The sequence below is a fragment of the Salvelinus sp. IW2-2015 genome, linkage group LG20, assembly GCF_002910315.2.
Source record: "Salvelinus sp. IW2-2015 linkage group LG20, ASM291031v2, whole genome shotgun sequence".
Classification (NCBI taxonomy): Eukaryota; Metazoa; Chordata; class Actinopteri; order Salmoniformes; family Salmonidae; genus Salvelinus; species Salvelinus sp. IW2-2015.
The window spans coordinates 56,280,057-56,297,890 of NC_036860.1; the positions used below are offsets into that span (position 1 = coordinate 56,280,057).

A 17,834-nucleotide genomic window follows, 5' to 3' on the forward strand; every position below is an offset into this window, starting at 1 on the left:
GATAATGGTGTTGATGTGAGCCATGGCCAGCCTTTTAAAGCATTTTATGGCTACAGACGTGAGTGCTACGGGTCGGTAGTCATTTAGGCAGGTTACCTTAGTGTTCTTGGGCACAGGGACTATGGTGGTCTGCTTGAAACATGTTGATCTCACTGATACTTGTCATCCAGCAGGAAAACAGACTCCTTCTCCTTGACAAATCAACAGTTTGACACATTCACAAATTGCACAGATACTATTAGCCTGTTTTCACTAGTCTATTTCATGTTCAGAAGGACTTTGTTTACCTGCTGGATGACAAGCGTATCAGTGAGATCAACATGGTGTCAGGATGCACCAAGAAGAAGACCCCCAAGCTTTTAGTGACCCTTTCAGACCATATGATTCTAGTCACTAAGTGTGCCTGTCATGTTTCTTCCCCAGGCATTAACACTAGCAGATTTGCAGTGCTCAGAGAGAGAAGAGGACANTGTTTACCTGCTGGATGACAAGCGTATCAGTGAGATCAACATGGTGTCAGGATGCACCAAGAAGAAGACCCCCAAGCTTTTAGTGACCCTTTCAGACCATATGATTCTAGTCACTAAGTGTGCCTGTCATGTTTCTTCCCCAGGCATTAACACTAGCAGATTTGCAGTGCTCAGAGAGAGAAGAGGACATCAGCTCACAGTGAGTTCTGGGTGTTGGAAACCCAAACAAAATGTCACTGATGTATTATTTATGAACATACTCATGTTCTCATTTAGTTTTTGACACCAGAGCCAAAAGCAATCATGGCTGGTTGGCTGAGGTGAGTTGGTAGGCTAGTGTTGCTATGGTGATAGAAGCTACGGTATAGTATGACAGACACGGTGGATTCTAACCAAGGCAGCCAGTTACTAGAGGGGTTGTTTTCTGTCCTTGCTCTTTGTAATAGTATGTTTACACAATGTTTTTGTTTACATAAATGTTTCTGTGTGTTTTAGAGAGGAGGAGGTAGAGAATATGCTGTCTCGTGGCTCCCTGAGAAGACCATCAGATATAACTGTAGAAGGGACAAGAGATATGTAAGCGAGCGTAAACAGAAACAAGCTGTATATTGCTTTGTATTCCTTTTGATCCATATTATAACATTGCAGGAATAATTTGGTTCACTTACCTTAAAAATGGCATTTGAAACATTCTCTTGGTCTGTTTTCTCCTCTTCAGACCTCCCAGTGAGGGTCCAGGATCTGACTCCCCTCCCCAGACCAGCTTCCAACCCCTCCCCATGACATGGCCTCAGGCTGAGGCTCAGACAGCAGACTCTGCCCTAATGGAGGACTGCCCCAGAGGAGCACCAATACTACCTGCCCAGACAGACCGTCAGACAGCTGCTGCAGGACGAGCTATTTATACTGGTGCAGATAAGTATGAACATCAGACGAGGCAGAGGAAAAGGAAAAAGTGAATGTATGTAGCTAAGCACTATTTAATGTTTGATTTGTGTTTCTCTCTTCAGTTGCAGCTGATCAACTTCATGTGTGTGATGCAGGTGGTTGGATCTTTGTTTGTCAACCTCCCACAGAACAACAAACTCCTGCTCCCTACAGCTCAGGACTGAGGCTGCTTCAGCTGCACCCTCCCCTGCTGTCCCTCCGGCGGCATGGAAACACGACCCCTGTTAATGAGGCCTGGGGACCCCCGTCTGAGAAATCCAGCACTACTGTGCCCCCCACCTGAACCCCAGAGGAGGAGGAGGGGGGCAGAGAGAGAGTCCACCGCTCCACCATCACACCTCAATTTGACACAGTATGTCCACCAGGAGCACACAGCTCCAGAGGCCAGGGTGGAGAGGTCCAGAGGTCGCCGCCCCCCCCCTACCCCTACAGACCTCCCACTGTCCACGGCCTCCCTCTCCTCCGCTTCCACCCTGACCCCCACCACCTTCCCTCGCATACCCCTCCCACACTCCTCCAGAACCCTGACTGTCACCCCAGCAGCCATGGACCACAACCCCAGATTACAGCTACTACAGAGAGACCCAGACCCTCCTAGGATGATGTTGCCCCATGCCGGCCCTTGTGCCTCATCTCATCCCTCTGGAGGAGCTAATGGACACATGGAGACGAGTGGACACATGGACACCGAACCCTGCCCTTGCAACACCCTCCACCAGCACCTCTTCTGCCTTATGCTGGAGTTGGAGAGAAGAGAGGTTGAGGAGAGTGGGAGAGAAAGCAGAGGTCATATTTAGACCAGAGGACTCTGTCATACCCCGGCAAGAGAGCAATGAGGATGAGCCTGAACAGGACACTCAGTACTTGGTGCTTTCAAGACAACTCGGAACCTCTGAGTTAAAATGTGCGTACGTTTTTTTGCGTAGAGATTCCTATTGGTTGATTCTGATGATGCATTCAAAGTCTGTAATTCAGAGCTCATCTTTCTACAATTAGTCAAGTGAAATTTCTGAGTTCTGCGTTGTCTCTAGCATCAGCATCATGCCACATCTTTGTAGTGTATTGATTGAGTTTGTCATGTCTGTTTTTGGAGATCCTGTGTGTATGTGTGTGTGTATATATATGACATTTTAGTTTTATGTTTAAAATACCTGTATATTTATTTTTGTATGAACATTAAAGGGTTTTTCTTTATTTTTACTATTTTCTACATTGTAGAATAATAGTGAAGACACAAACTATGAAACAACACATGGAATCATGTAGTAACCAAAAAAGTGTTAAATACATCTAAATATATTTGAGATTCTTAAAATAGCCACTCTTTGCCTTGACAGCTTTGCACACTCTTGGCATTCTCCAGTCCAGTCCACACTCTTGGCATTCCAATAGTCTTGAAGGAGTTCCCACATATTCTGAGCACTTATTGGCTGCTTTTCCTTCACTCTGCGGTCTGACTCATCCCAAACCATCTCAATTTGGTTGAGGTCAGGGGATTGTGGAGGCCAGGTCATCTGATGCAGCACTCCATCACTCTCCATCTTGGTCAAATAGCACTTACACAGCGTGGAGGTGTGTTGGGTCATTGTCCTGTTGAAAAACAAATAATAGTCCCACTAAGCACAAACCAGATGGGATGGTGTATCGCTGCAGAATGCTGTGGTAGCCATGCTGGTTAAGTGTGCCTTGAATTCTAAATAAATCACAAACAAGGTCACCTGCAAAGCACCGCCACACAATAACACCTTCTCCTCCATGCTTTACGGTGGGAAATACACATGTGGAGACCATCCGTTCACCCACACTGCGTCTCACAAAGACATGGCGGTTGGAACCAAAAATGTCCAATTTGGACCCCAGACCGAAGGACAAATTTCTACCGGTCTAATGTCCATTGTTCATGTTTCTTGGCCCAAGCAAGTCTCTTCTTATTATTGGTGTCCTTTAGTAGTGGATTCTTTGCAGCATTTTGACCATGAAGACCTGATTCACAGTCTCCAGTTGATGTTGGCGAAGTGTCTGTCACTTGAACTATTTATTTGGGCTGCATTTTCTGGCTGGTAACTCTAATGAACGTATCCTCTGTAGCAGAGGGAACTCTGGGTCTTCCATTCCTGTGGCAGTCCTCATGAGAGACAGTTTCATCATAGCGCTTGATTTTTTCGTATTTTTTATTAACATTTTATTTCACCTTTTATTTAACCAGGTAGGAATAGTTGAGAACAAGTTCTCATTTCCAACTGCGACCTGGCCAAGATAAAGCAAAGCAGTGCGACACAAACAATCATATCAACCTGATATCAACCAATGGTGGAAAAAGTACCAAGTTGTCATACTTGAGTAAAAGTAAAGGTATCATATTTGAAAATGACTGAAGTGAAAGTTAAGCAAACCAGACGGCACCGTTTTCTTGTTTTTAAAAATTTACGGATAGCCAGGGGCACACTCCAACCCTCAGACATAGTTTACAAACAAAGCATGTGTTTAGTGAGTATGCCAGATCAGAGGCAGTAGGGATGACCAGGGATGTTCTCTTGATAAGTGTGAATTAGACAATTTTCCTGTCCTGCTATGTATTCAAAATGTAACGACTACTTTTGGGTGTCAAGGAAAATGTATGGAGTGAAAAATACATACTTTTCTTTAAGAATGTAGTGAAGTAAAATTATAAAGTTGTAAAAAGTAAAGTACGGATACCTAAAGAAACTACGTAAGTAGTACTTTCATGTATTTATACTTAAGTACTTTAAGTACTTTACGTCACTGATATCAACAACAAATTCACCATACATTTATTTTAAAAGGTGAATACAGAATTTTCATACCAGCCTTTCTCACTTCCCTCCAGGAAAGAAAGCCTGCACTTTTGACGTGGATGCCATCTTTGAGCAGACCCAAAGAATGTCAAGAGAGGAGTCAGGAGAGGAGTCAGCAAGTATTAGGTTTGTAACAAATAGCTAAGTGCCTTTTAACTCAGTTTTAGGATAGCTCCAAACAGAGAGACAGCTCCCGCACCCAAGTAACACACACAATCCATCCTAACAGACCAATTACTTTTACATGCTCTGAGTTAAAATAACTGGGTGGGAGGTTCATTCAAATGCACTGGATTTTGTATTTTATGAGGATCCCCATTAGCTGTTGCTAAGGTAGCAGCTACTCTTCCTGGGGTCTACGCAAAACATAAAACGTGACATAATACAGAACATTAAAAACAAGAACAGCTCAAGGACAGAACTACATACATTTAAGAACAAAGTGTTGTTATTACCAGTATGTGTGATTGGCTGGATTATTATAACCCATGCGACTCAATCACCCACTACCAAGCAGGAAGAAGTAGAGCAGTGGCATCAGTGACTCGGACTCAGAGCTCATCGGCTCCCCCAGTGCCCCAACATCTGACTGTTCAGGAGGAGGATGCTAACTTGGTGGCCCACCACTACCACCAGGGTACAGAGAAAGCACAGCAGACGATGATGAGGATATGCAGATGACGAAGATGATGTAAGTCTGTATGTTTCCATTTTGCACACAAGGAAACGACTGAACGTTTTACATAGATTTACTTGAGTTTAAAAAATATCCGCTCCCATACTGTTGCTAAACTACTTAAGTACATACATTTACATAAGCAGGCCAAGTATATTCATACTGATGATCTTCATTCGTTTCAGTATGCAACACTGAACATTCATAAAAGTCATAAAAGCCGCATCATTATTTTAGTGGTGTGTTCTTACTACGTTATACCACCAGAGGGTAGCACAGTCTTTTAATTGTTTACCTTTATTTAACCATGACAACGCTGGGCCAATTGTGCGCCGCCCCTTTTTTATTTTTATTTAAATAGGCAAGTCAGTTAAGAACAAATTATTTTTTTCAATGATGGTTAACTGCCTTGTTCAGGGGCAGAACGACAGATTTTTACCTTGTCAGCCTAGGGATTCAATCTTGAAACCTTTCGGTTACTAGTCCAATGGTCTAACCACTAGGCTACCTGCTGCCCTATGGGACTCCCAATCATGGCCGGTTGTGATACAGCCTGGAATCGAACCAGGGTCTGTAGTGACGCCTCTAGCACTGAGATGCATTGCCTTAGACCGCTGCGCCACTTGGGAGCAAAGTCTTAGCATTGCCTGAGACAAGCTTTACTGTTCATTTTACACAATGGTCTTGAGTCGACCCAGTGCAATCTAGGTCTACTGGTTCTTCACAATGAATCATGGGGAGCAAGAGTTGGCTTTCTCACACATAGCTCCTGATAAAACCACAATAAAAAGCCATCGTTTTAAAATATGTAGGCCACCGAAAGGCACCGCCCAAAGACACTTGGCCACATGGTTTTCTCCTTACAAAAGCATTCTCTCTCATCTCCTCCTCTCACTCTCTGAGTAGTAAATGTCTCTTTGCTGTGTGTGCGATATGGGTGATGTAGCCCATAGTGTTGTCACGATAACAGTATCACTATACCAGGAAGCAAAGGAAAACTACCAGTCCTAATGTTGGAAAAAACAGCATTATATTGGCACCCAGAGTCACATTTGTTTCTTTTCCAAGCTATATCACACAATATTGTACAAAAATAGGTTTTAAAGAATTTAGTCTGCTTCGTGTTTTCTTTTTTTGCCAAGGAAAATCTGTTATCGTGACAACACTAATAGCCTAGACACCTAGCGTTCTCAGGGCAGGTGTGATTTGATGGTGGCCTGTGACAGGTAATAACACAGCCCTCAGGCCTAACCTAGACCTCGCATTGGGTGCAGGTGTACCTAGTGGGCACTGCTATGGTAGAAAACCAGCCTGTAATTTTACCGTTATTTAACTAGGCAAGTCAGTTAAGAACAAATTCTTAATTTCAATGACAACCTAGGAACAGTGGGTTAACTGCCTTGTTCAGGGGCAGAATGACAGATCTTTACCTTGTCAGCTCGGGGATTCAATCTTGCAACCTTTCGGTTACTAGTCCAACACTCTAACCACAAGGCTACCTGCCGCCCCAGGTAACCTAAAACATCACACAGCCCAGTAAAGCTGAAATATCGTGTATGACAGAGTGCCAGGCAGCCCACTCCATCACCAATCACCACCACACATGTATGACAGTCAACTTCTTCTCTCTCAGAATCCAGTGAAAAAGATTCCAGACAATTATGAGATCACTGCAGCATGGCTCCAAAACAGTAAGTATTTTCCTACTTTCCTCCCTTTTAAACCCCCTCTATATTTATTAACTGCCAACAGCTGAGCTGGAGCGAGCTTTCCCTGAAATGTATTAGCAGAACTCTATGCCATATTTAGCCTGATTACAGAGCCATCCATTAGCCTTTGCGGTCACTGACACACTGGGCCATATTTGGAGAGCCGTGCGAAGCCCACTGTTCCTCCCTTCATGGCCTGCAGGGCTCACACTAATGTTAGGGTCTTCTCCTCAACGAGGAACCTTGATTGGTTCACTGTTGACTCTTTCTCTAAAGGAAATCCAGTGAGTGATTCCTGCACTGTGTTCAAGTCCCTGGAGATAGGAACCCACTTTATTTAACAATGGTCCCCATCCCTGAGCTTATTGCTTCCCACACGAAAATGTCTCTGGCCCCTCTACCCCCTGCTGTGTTAATGCGGTTTGATATTGACCTGAATTGCTATCTGCACTTTGGGAGAGTAGTTATGTGCGTGCTGTGTGTTGTATGCGTGTGCAGCTTAGTGGGTAACAGTTCAGCAAACAGATTGGTATTGTGAAGGGGTTGCTGGTATAGCTAAATACCAATCTTTGGCCTCATTTGAACCCTCTACTCTCCTTTTGTTGATGGAAAGAAGAAACCCAACTATGTCTAGTGCAGCCAAGGTTCGGTGTGTTCCATTCTCCTGCCCAGCCTGATGGGCTTTTCATTGTGTTGAGTCTGAGGGATTGGAAAGAGGGAGCCCCAGACCTAGACATCTCCACGTTCTGTCCGTATAATAGCAGTTTACATTGTTTGTGAGATAGACATATAACTATAATCTGAGTTTTCATTTTCGGAAGTTGCTTTCATTTCATTTAGCGCATCTAATTTGTAAACATTTCAACTGTATTAAATAATAACTTTTTTCATTTCCACCCATCAAAATGTACACCCATCAAAATAAAGTTATTTCTTCTCTTTCTTGTGCTGTAAGTGTCGAGACGATGCGTTAAATCCCAGACGAAGCTTTAGCGTTCTTATAGATGCAACAGAAAAACAATGTATTCCTTTGAACCCATTTCAGCCATTACCGGGGTGTGTTTGAGTGGTCATTACAAAAATGTTCACGATTTTAACAGGAAAAAAACGACAGGCACGAGCAAGAGTATGAAAGAGTCGCAGAGGTAAAATGAAAGCAATCAATCCAGCAAGATTTAAGTGACAAGTGGATTTTGCATCCCTCAAACACAGGAAATAGATGGTTGAAAAAGACAGATCTTCAGGTGGGCGGGGCATGTGCTCTGCATCTCTCTATGATGTGTGTTGTCACGGTTCCTGTTTTAAAACTTCTTCAGGATTTAAAGCTGTTATATAACAATGCTTAATTTCTGAATGATTTCCTACTTATTCCTTCCTGATTCCAGGAATCTTCCAACCAGGAATTCTGGAAAACCAATGAATTTTATGAACGTTACTGGATTTTTGCAACACTACACAGGAATGATAAGTAAAAAGATTTGCCTTTGTCATCCTCTCACTTTGTATCCCCTCTCAGGGACCAGATCAGGTCCCTACAATACAGCATCCCCGGTGATGTCATCCTGGTGGTCCCTGGGAATGCCCAGGCCAAGGTGTTGGACTGAGACGGGTTCCCGGTCATAGTGTCCCAAGGGAGACCAGTACATTGTGGATATGGCTAATACCAAGGTATGCTCTCATCTCCTACTCTCAAATATGTGCTTCCTCTGTAGCTGAGCACTGTAGTTTTGAGTTCCACAAAGTGGGTGTGGAAGAGTTGATCATTTTATTGCTATCTGTAAATAAGGACAAACCACCTGTTACCGACAACCTGAATGGTAAATTGCTGAGGTTGGTAGCGGAATACATTGTGACTCCTGTTTGCCACATCTTCAATTTAAGCCTAGAAGACAGTGTGCTCTCAGACATGGAGGGAGGCAAAGGTCATTCTGCTACCCAAACAGCCAACCAATCAGCCTGTTACAAGTGCTTAGCAAACCTTTGGAAAGAATTGTGTTTGATCAAATACAAAGTTATTTTACAGAAAACAAATCAACAACAGACTTTCAGCATGCTTAAAGGGAAGGGCTGTCAACATGCTCGGCATTGACACAAATGACTGATGATTGGCTGAAAGAAATTGATAGTAAGAAGACTGTGGGAGCTGTTTTGCTAGACTTCAGTGTAGCTTTTGATGTCATTGATCATAACCTATTGCTGAAAAAACATAGGTGTTATGGATTTGTATCCTCTGCCTTATTATGGATAGCGCATTACCTATCTACTAGAACACAGTGTTTTTGTTATTGGAAGCCTCTCATGCAAATTCAGTTGAGTGTGGTGTACCGCAGTGCAGCCGGCTATGGCCATTACTGCTTTCTGTTTTTACAAGTGACCTTTCACTGACCTTGAATAAAGCCTCTGTGTCTATGTACACGTCGGCTGCAACAGTAAAATAAATAACTGAGACACTTAACATAGAGCTCCAGTCAGTTTTAGAATGGGTAACTAGCAATAGGCTGGTGCTAAATATCTCAAAAAATGAAAAGCATAATTTTGGAAACAAATCATTCGCTCAACACTAAACCTTGTTTAGATCTATTATTGAATAATATGGCTATTGAACAAGTTGAGACTAAACTGCTGGGTGTAACGTTAGATAGCAAGCTTTCATGGTTAAAACATATAGACTCAATGGTTGCTAAAATGGGAAGATTCCTGTCCATGATAGGACGTTGCTCTGCCTTCTTGACATCTCAGTCAACCAGACAGGTCTTACAGGCCTAGTTTTGTCGCACCTGGACAACTGCTTAGCTGTGTGGTCATGTGCGGAAAAGAAGGACATAGGTTAATTGCAGTTGGTGCAGAACAAAGCAGCATGAATTGCACTTAGATGTACACGGAGGGAAAGTGTCAGTAACATGAGAATGACTGCATCACTATTGGCGGCAGGTAGCCTAGTGGTTAGAGTGTTGGGCCTGTAACTCAAAGGTTGCTGCTTCGAAACCCCAAGCCGACAAGGCTCTGCCGGTGTGCCCTTAGACAAGGCACTTAACCCTAATTGCTCCTGTAACATGCTGACCAGACCGCTCGTGTGTGTCCGCTATCACGTGCATGTTGATTTTGCCCACCCACACCATACGTGATCAGGCCACACAGGTTGAAATATCAAAACAAACTCTGAACCAACTATATTAATTTGGGGACAGGTCGAAAAGCAAACATTTATGGTAATTTATCTAGCCATCTTGCTGTTGCTAGCTAATTTGTCCTGGGATATAAACATTGGTTTTTTATTTTACCTGAAATGCACAAGGTCCTCTACTCCAACAATTCATTTCTATAATCTCTCCTCCTTCAGGCCTCTTCTTTGGACTTTATATGGTGGTTGGCATCCAACTTTAAGGTGCATTACCACCACCAACTGAACGGGAGTGTGGACCTCAGTTCATCTTTCAATCACCCACGTGGGTATATGAGAGGCGGGACTTGCAGCGTCACAAATAGGAGCAAGTTCTATTTTAGCGCCTGGCTACGCAGATGCTCGTGAGCGGTGTGGGTGCAATGATTGAATAACATGTATGTGTACATTTATTTTGCAGCGCACGCAACGCGGGCGGTGTGGTCATCATGTAAGTCGCTCTGGATAAGAGTGTCTGCTAAATGACTCAAATGTAAATGTGTTGAAAGTACCGGACTATTTGTTCAAGTTGGCACAGTTTGGACACTCATCGGTACATCACAAGACATGCAACCAGAGGTCTCTTCACAATCCCCAGGTCCAGAACAGAGGCTGGGAAACGCACAGTATAAAATAGAGCTATGACTACAAGTAACTCAAGCTAGCAATAAAAACAATTATTTAAAAAACAGATGAAAGAACACCTTACTGCACAAAGGGGACAGTGAAGAGAGACAGCCATTTTATGTCTTGTATTGTAATTTGCATTGTACTATGTATTCGACCTAGATATTGTGTGTATGTACTGATATGTATGCTATGTTTGACGTTTTAAATTGATGTATTTCAGTCCTTGTTCTGTACTATGCATTATGTCATGTTTCATGTGGATCCCAGGAAGAGGAGCTGATACTTTTGCAGAGGCTTATGGGGATCCTAATAAATACCAAAAACTGAGAAGGGAAACTGAGAAGGGAAAATCAAAATCCATCAGATTCAGTGGCCACTATCTGTGGCCACTGAAGCAAGCTTTTGGGGTCTAGGCCTAGCTTTGTATCAGTGATGACTCCTGCACTGTGCTCTCTCAGGGTAGTACTGCAGCTGCAGGTTAGTTTGTGTATGGGGGAAACGATGTATACTGTACTTACAGCTGGGAGGGTGAGAACAATCACAACTAGTTCATCCCGACCACTGACCAGGGTTTCGTTCATTCAATACGTCTAGGGTGAACTGTCTGGCTGTTTAAAAGGCCATTATTGACTGTCCATTTGCAGAGCATGTTCTGCATGGTGGCTGGTCAATAACCATCCCGGGTATCTGCAATGCCACTTGCATACCTAATGAGAATGATGTGGTAGAGATGACTTCCCCAGTAGGAGAACTGTGTTATGTTGACTGTAGCTGGGTGTCTCTCTACATTCCTGTGGATCCCTGCTCCATTGGGGCTGTAACTGGCAGCAGGCTTCTGGGTAGTGAAGATCTGCAGTGGACCGTTAAAGGTGACCCAGCTAATGTCCAAAACAAATTTTCTCACATCACTACATCCCCACCACACGCACACTAGTCTCGCTCTTTCTCCCTCACTCTCTTCTATGCTCCATCACTCGCACAACACCTACCAATACTTTTCTGCTGTCTCTCACACTGTACACACTGTACACACTGTACACACTCACACACACACACACACACACACACACACACACACACACACACACACACACACACACACACACACACACACACACACACACAATCTAAAGCAGAGGAGAGAACTTTAGACATCTGTGGCATTGTGTTGTGTGACAAAACGGCACATTTTAGATTGTCTTTTTATTGTTCCCAGCATAAGGTGCACCTGTGTAATGACCATGCTGTTTAATCAGCTTCTATCTTGCCAAAGGACAAATGCTCACTAACAGGGGTGTGAACAAATTTGTGCACACAATTTGAGAGAAATAAGCTTTTTGTACGTATGGAACATTTCTGGGGTCTTTTATTTCAGCTCATGAAAAATGGGACCAACACTTTACATGTTGCTATTATATTTTTGTTCACTATATAAATTGTGCCTTCCTGTATTATACTTATGCAAAAAAAAAAATTATATTCCACTGAGCCATTTACTTTATGTTCATATCTTTTATTTAATATTCTTGTTTTATTGTTGAATTAACCTGCAAGTAAGCATTTAGTTGGATAGTGAATACCATTAGTCATAGTACTGTACATACGACTAATAAATAAAACGAAGAAAACGTTCTTCGTATCAGTGAGGCGGATTTCCGCCCAGGTTCTGTTTGTAATTAGGCTCATCGTATTGATGTGGTGTTTACTGACAGTGTGTATCAGTCTGGTTCTCTTTAGGCCTTGGCAGTTGGCTCTCCTGTCCAGTTCTGTTGGGAAGGAGGGGAATCAGATGTGCATAGCAGCCGTAGTTCCTCCAGTCCAATTAAAAGGCTATCGCTGTGAACGACCGGAGCTGTTTGTTTTGATGCTGTTTTCCAGAACATGGAAGCAATTCAGTTATTTACAAACCATTTAAGCTGTAAACATACACATGCAGTTTGTGGACTGTACTCTAATCATTACAAGTATAGGTTAAAATACTTTTTGTTTTTATCTGTCAATATTGAAACTAAAGTAGGCCTAGTATTGTGGGGGGGGGGGGCTTGGATGTCGAAAACTAGATAGAAAGTATGTAGAAATTATATTTTCAAATAACTGCCCCTTTTCTGGCCTGCAAATTGCTTTTGACTAACAAATCGGTCCTGAAAAAATCAGTGCTGCCCTCGAGCCAATTTTGAAATCCTGCTGTGGCCCTCGAGCCAAAACTACTGTCTACCCCTGCTCTAGGCCCACGCATTTTCTTTGGAGATTGTGGCGAAGGACCAGAGGCTGGCTAGGCACAGTTATCTCAGGCTGCTATGCAAGGCTTCTGTCTGTAAAGCTGTCCAGTTGTGTTTTGAGTTTGATCTGTTTAAGTCCAGATTCCTGTGTGGTACTGGTAACTGGGTATAATAACTATTTTAATGCCTCCCAGTCCCTTCCTCTGACTGCTAAGAGCATTGGTCTATTGGCCTCATGTTACGGGGAATTATGAAGTGCTTTGAAAGGCTGGTCATGACACACATCAACACCATCCCAGACACCCTAGACCCACTCCAATACGCGTACCGCCTCAACAGATCCATAGATGATGCAATCTCAATTGTACTTTATACTGCCATCTCCCACCTGGACAAGAGGGTAAACAACTATGTGATAATGCTGTTCATAGACTACAGCTTAGCATTCAACACCATAGTCCCCGCCAAGCTCATCACCAAGCTAGGGACCCTGGGATTGAATACATCCCTCTGAAACTGGATCCTGGACTTCCTGACGGGCTGTCGCCAGGTAGTGATAGGCAACATCACCTACACCACGCTGACCCTCAACACGGGGGCCCCTAAGGGGTGTGTGCTGTCCCCTCTTGTACTCCCTGTTCACTCACGAGTGGGTGGCCACACACAACTCCCAACTCCAAGTTTACTGACGACAAAACGGTGGTGGGCCTGATCACCGACGGCGATGAGTCAACCTACAGGGAGGAGGTCAGAGACTTAGCAGTGTGTTGCCAGGACAACAACCTCTCCCTCAACGTCAGTAAGACCAAGGAGCTGATCATGGACTATAGGAGAAAGGGGAGAGCGCGTCCACATCGACGTGGTTGTTGTGCAGCGGGTCGAGATCTTCAAGTTCTTTGGCGTCCACATCACATTACGACCTAATATGGTCCACACACACTCACAGAGTCGTGAAGAGGGCACGGTAGGCAATGCCTTTCCCCCCCAGGAGGCTGAAAATATTTGGCATGGGCCCTCATCCTCCAAAAGTTCTACAGCTGCACCTTCGAGAGCATCTTGACTGCAAGCGCTACAGAGGATGGTGTGAACAGCCCAGTACATCACTGGGGCCGAACTCCCTGCCATCCAGGACCTCTATATGAGGCGGTGTCAGAGGAAGGCCTGAAAAATGGCCAAATACTCCAGCCTCCCTAGTCATAGACTGTTCACTCTGCTACCGTCCGGCAAACAAATCAATTCAAATTGGTCACATACACATGGTTAGCAGATGTTATTGCGGGTGTAGCGAAATGCTTGCGCTTCTAGCTCCGACAGTGCAGTAATATCTAACAAGTAATATCTAACAAATTACACAACATATACACACATCTAAGTAGGAATGAATTAAGACTATATACATTTGGACGAATGACGTCAGAGCGGAACGGACTAAGATACAGTAGAATAGTATAGAATACAGTATATACATATGAGATGAGTAATGCAATATGTGTAAACATTTAAGTGAATGAGATACCGTAGAATAGTATAGAAAACAGTATATACATATGAGATGAGTAATGCAAAATATGTAAACATTATTAAGTGAATGAGATACCGTAGAATAGTATAGAAAACAGTATATACATATGAGATGAGTAATGCGAGATATGTAAACATTATTAAAGTGAATGAGATACCGTAGAATTGTATAGAAAACAGTATATACATATGAGATGAGTAATGCCAGATATGTAAACATTATTAAAGTGACTAGTGTTCCATTTCTTAAAGTGGCTCTAACCAGAATAGAAAGAGGAGTGGGAGGCCCCGGTGCACAACTAAGCAAGAGAACAAGTACATTAGAGTGTCTAGTTTGAGAAGCAGACGCCTCACAAGTCCTCAACTGGCAGCATCATTACATAGTACCCGAAAAACACCAGTGACTCCGGGATACTGGCCTTCTAGGCAGAGTTGCAAAGAAAAAGCCATATCATAGACTGGCCAATAGAAGGCCAGCATCCTGGAGTCTCCTCTTTACTGTTGACGTTGAGACTGGTGTTTTGAGGCGTCTGATTCTCAAACTAGACACTCTAATGTACTTGTCCTCTTGCTTAGTTGTGCACCGGGGCCTCCCACTCCTCTTTCTATTCTGGTTAGAGCTAGTTTGCGCTGTTCTGTGAAGGGAGTAGTACACAGCGTTGTACTTTCTTCAGTTTCTTGGCAATTTCTCACATGGAACAGCCTTCATTTCTCAGAACAAGAACAGACTGATGAGTTTCAGAAGAAAGGTCTTTGTTTCTGGCCATTTTGAGCCTGTATTCGAACCCACAAATGCTGATGCTCCAGATACTCAACTAGCCTAAAGAAGGACAGTTTTATTGCTTTTTTAATTAGGACAACAGTTTTCAGCTGTGCTAACATAATTGCAAAATGGTTTTCTAATGATCAATTAGCCTTTTCAAGGATAAACTTGGATTAGCTAACACAATGTGCCATTGGAACACAGGAGTGATGGTTGCTGATAATGGGCCTTTGTACGTCTGGTACTGATACTCCCTGTATATAACTCCATTCTTGTGCATTTTATTTTATTCCTGTGTTACTATTTTATAAAAAAATGTTTAAACCACATTGTTGGGAAGGGCTATTTTGAATTTATTGCTATTATCAGGTTCTAGTAAATGACTGCTATCTGTACATCTGTGTCACAGTTTTACATAACTTCCTATTATTGCAGGGTCACACTGCCATCCTGAACAGCGGCTGCTGGCACCCCAAGATAAAGGACGAGTTTATGACCTGCTCCAATGATGGGTGAGTTGAGTGAGTGTGTGTGTGTGTGTGTGTGCGGGCTTGTGGTCATGCGTGTTTGTCTCTGAATCTGAGTGAAGATAGACCACTACAGCTGGAGGGCTCAGCTCTCTGGGTTGAGTGTGATAATTGGTTTAAAAAAGGCAGTGATCATTTGAATAAGAGTCTCACTGGTCTCTCAGAATGGCATCGTGCAACTCATGCCCACTTGGTCAATGATCCTCCTAAAAGCAGGATTATGTGGATCAGGACCCCCACCTGAGAAGACGACACTAAATGATTCTTACAGGGAATAAATTAGTCAGATAATCTCACCCACTCCTTATCCCCCCCAACATTTAAGGACAGTAATGCCTGTATGTGCACCAGAGTCTTTGTTTGAGCTGGGGTACAGTGGCTTATCCAGGATCAGCTAGAGCATTATAACATAATATATCCCTTAAAGACTCATTTTCATTGAGATCACCCGGGCATCAATATGGCCCTCTCTGAAGTCTCATTTCTATTTCAACAATTACCAGTAGGGCTCTGACTATACCAGTATTGCAATATTTTTTACATGGCAAAAATGAAAACACGAAGCAGATCTAACTCTTTGGTCCTTTAATAACCGTCTGTATGTAAAATATTGTCTGCTATAAATAAATGTGTTTCTGGATGACAACATAATGTTTGCAGCCAACATTAGGGCTGTTTCCCTAAAGAAGTTTAATCCGCTTTGTGTTTTGTTTCCTTGCCACAATACTAACGAGTATCGCGATACTGGTATAGTCCCGGCCCTAGTTACTTGGAAGTGTACTTCCAAAAACAACTCTCTGGGTGCTGGTTTATCATTGCTTCCCCTTCATCTCAATTGTCACCAGCAGGGAGTCCCCTAGGCTAAACTATCCTTCTGGGAGCCTTGGTCTGCATTTCATTTTTTTAAACATTTTAGGCATTTAGTAGACACTCTATCCAGAGCAACTTACAGGAACAATTGGGGTTAAGTGCATTGCTCAAGGGCACATCTACATATTTTTCACCTAGTCAACTCGGGGATTCGAACCAGCAACCTTTCATTTACAACTCCCAATGTTCTTAACCGCTAGGCAACCTGCCGCCCTCACCTCTCTCACTGTCCTCACCTCTCTCACAATGTGGAGTCACCTCTGTATCTTTCATGAGGGAAATCTCATGTTTTCAGAATACAATGGTGATACGATACAGAACGATCCATGTAAACCATATCCATACAGTTTCACGAGCCCTCTGTATGTTATGTTGTCCTCTAACCTATTGGTTCTCCCGTAGAACTTATCTCAGGGGCTGTTGTGTTTCCATGTTTAGGGCTGGGGGCCATGTGTGTGTTTCTTTGAATATGTGTATGTGTGAGACGGAGAGAGAGAACCCCAGTGATGAGTCTAAGTGAGTGTGACAGGCTGCGGTGCAGAAACCCAACACCTCAATCATTCCTGAAAACAAGGCTGTTGAGGGCTGGGGCCGGTGTTTACCACTGCCTACCTCTGCTCACTGCAGCTCTCCCTTCCAGATATGGCGGGGGCTTACTGGTTTATTTATCTTTACTTTATGTTCTTAAAATCTTCCCATGGCACGTTAGCACTTGGTGTTGGTGGCCCAGGTCTGGCAGTGGACAGGGAGCTGTTTGCAGCAGCGACTTGCTGTAGATGTGAAGGGTCCCCAGTGGGAGGGTCCGGAGGGGGTCATTTCAGTTCTCCGGGACCAGGAGAGGAGGTGAATGCCCAATGTGGCCTGCTGTTGGGAGGAGGTCCCTCCTCTCTCTGAGTCTCTTCCTCTCTGCCCCTCTCCCCTCTGTCTCCCTCAATCACACGTCTCACTCTGGGGTCTTAGGGAATGGATGAGTGTCAGGGCGGATGTTTTGAAAGGGGATGTTTGGTACTTTCTAGTACTACCTTGTGAGGTACTCTGTTCAGTAACTCAGGTCAGAACTGCAAGGGACTGAATGAAGCATATTGTTGTGTTAGTTGCAATGATTTGCTGCTGACGGACGGATGGGCAAATCAGTATTAGGAAGTTGTTCCTAATATTTTGTATACTCAGTGTAGAAAAGATTATTTGGTTGTCACATGCTGTAGATTCATCTTCTTCCTCTTCCCATAGCCTGTATCTGTCCTCTTTAAGTGTCTTTAAACTATCCCTTCCCGACATGTTTCTTTCAGAGGTATGTGTCAAGAGATGTAGTATCCTGATAAAGAACCATTGTGGAGTTTTGTTTTGGGGTCCCTGCAGATTCTGTTTTGGATGCTGTTGGGGTGTAGAGAGTCTTCCGTGTGAGTCTGATTTGCTGTTGACATGTTCAATTGGTAAGCACTGAGCAGCAGTTAGAGTTGGACTGTGTTGACGCTTTCATCATTCTCTTATTTGAGATTCACTTTGCATCCATGCCAAAATGCAT

General features: G+C 43.5%; 1 pseudogene; it reads left to right on the top strand.

Moving 5' to 3' along the window:
* Positions 1 to 1,624: 1,624 nt before the first annotated feature.
* LOC111980015 (WD repeat-containing protein 70-like) overlaps positions 1,625 to 17,834 on the top strand; it is an 87,943-nt pseudogene continuing 71,733 nt past the window's right edge.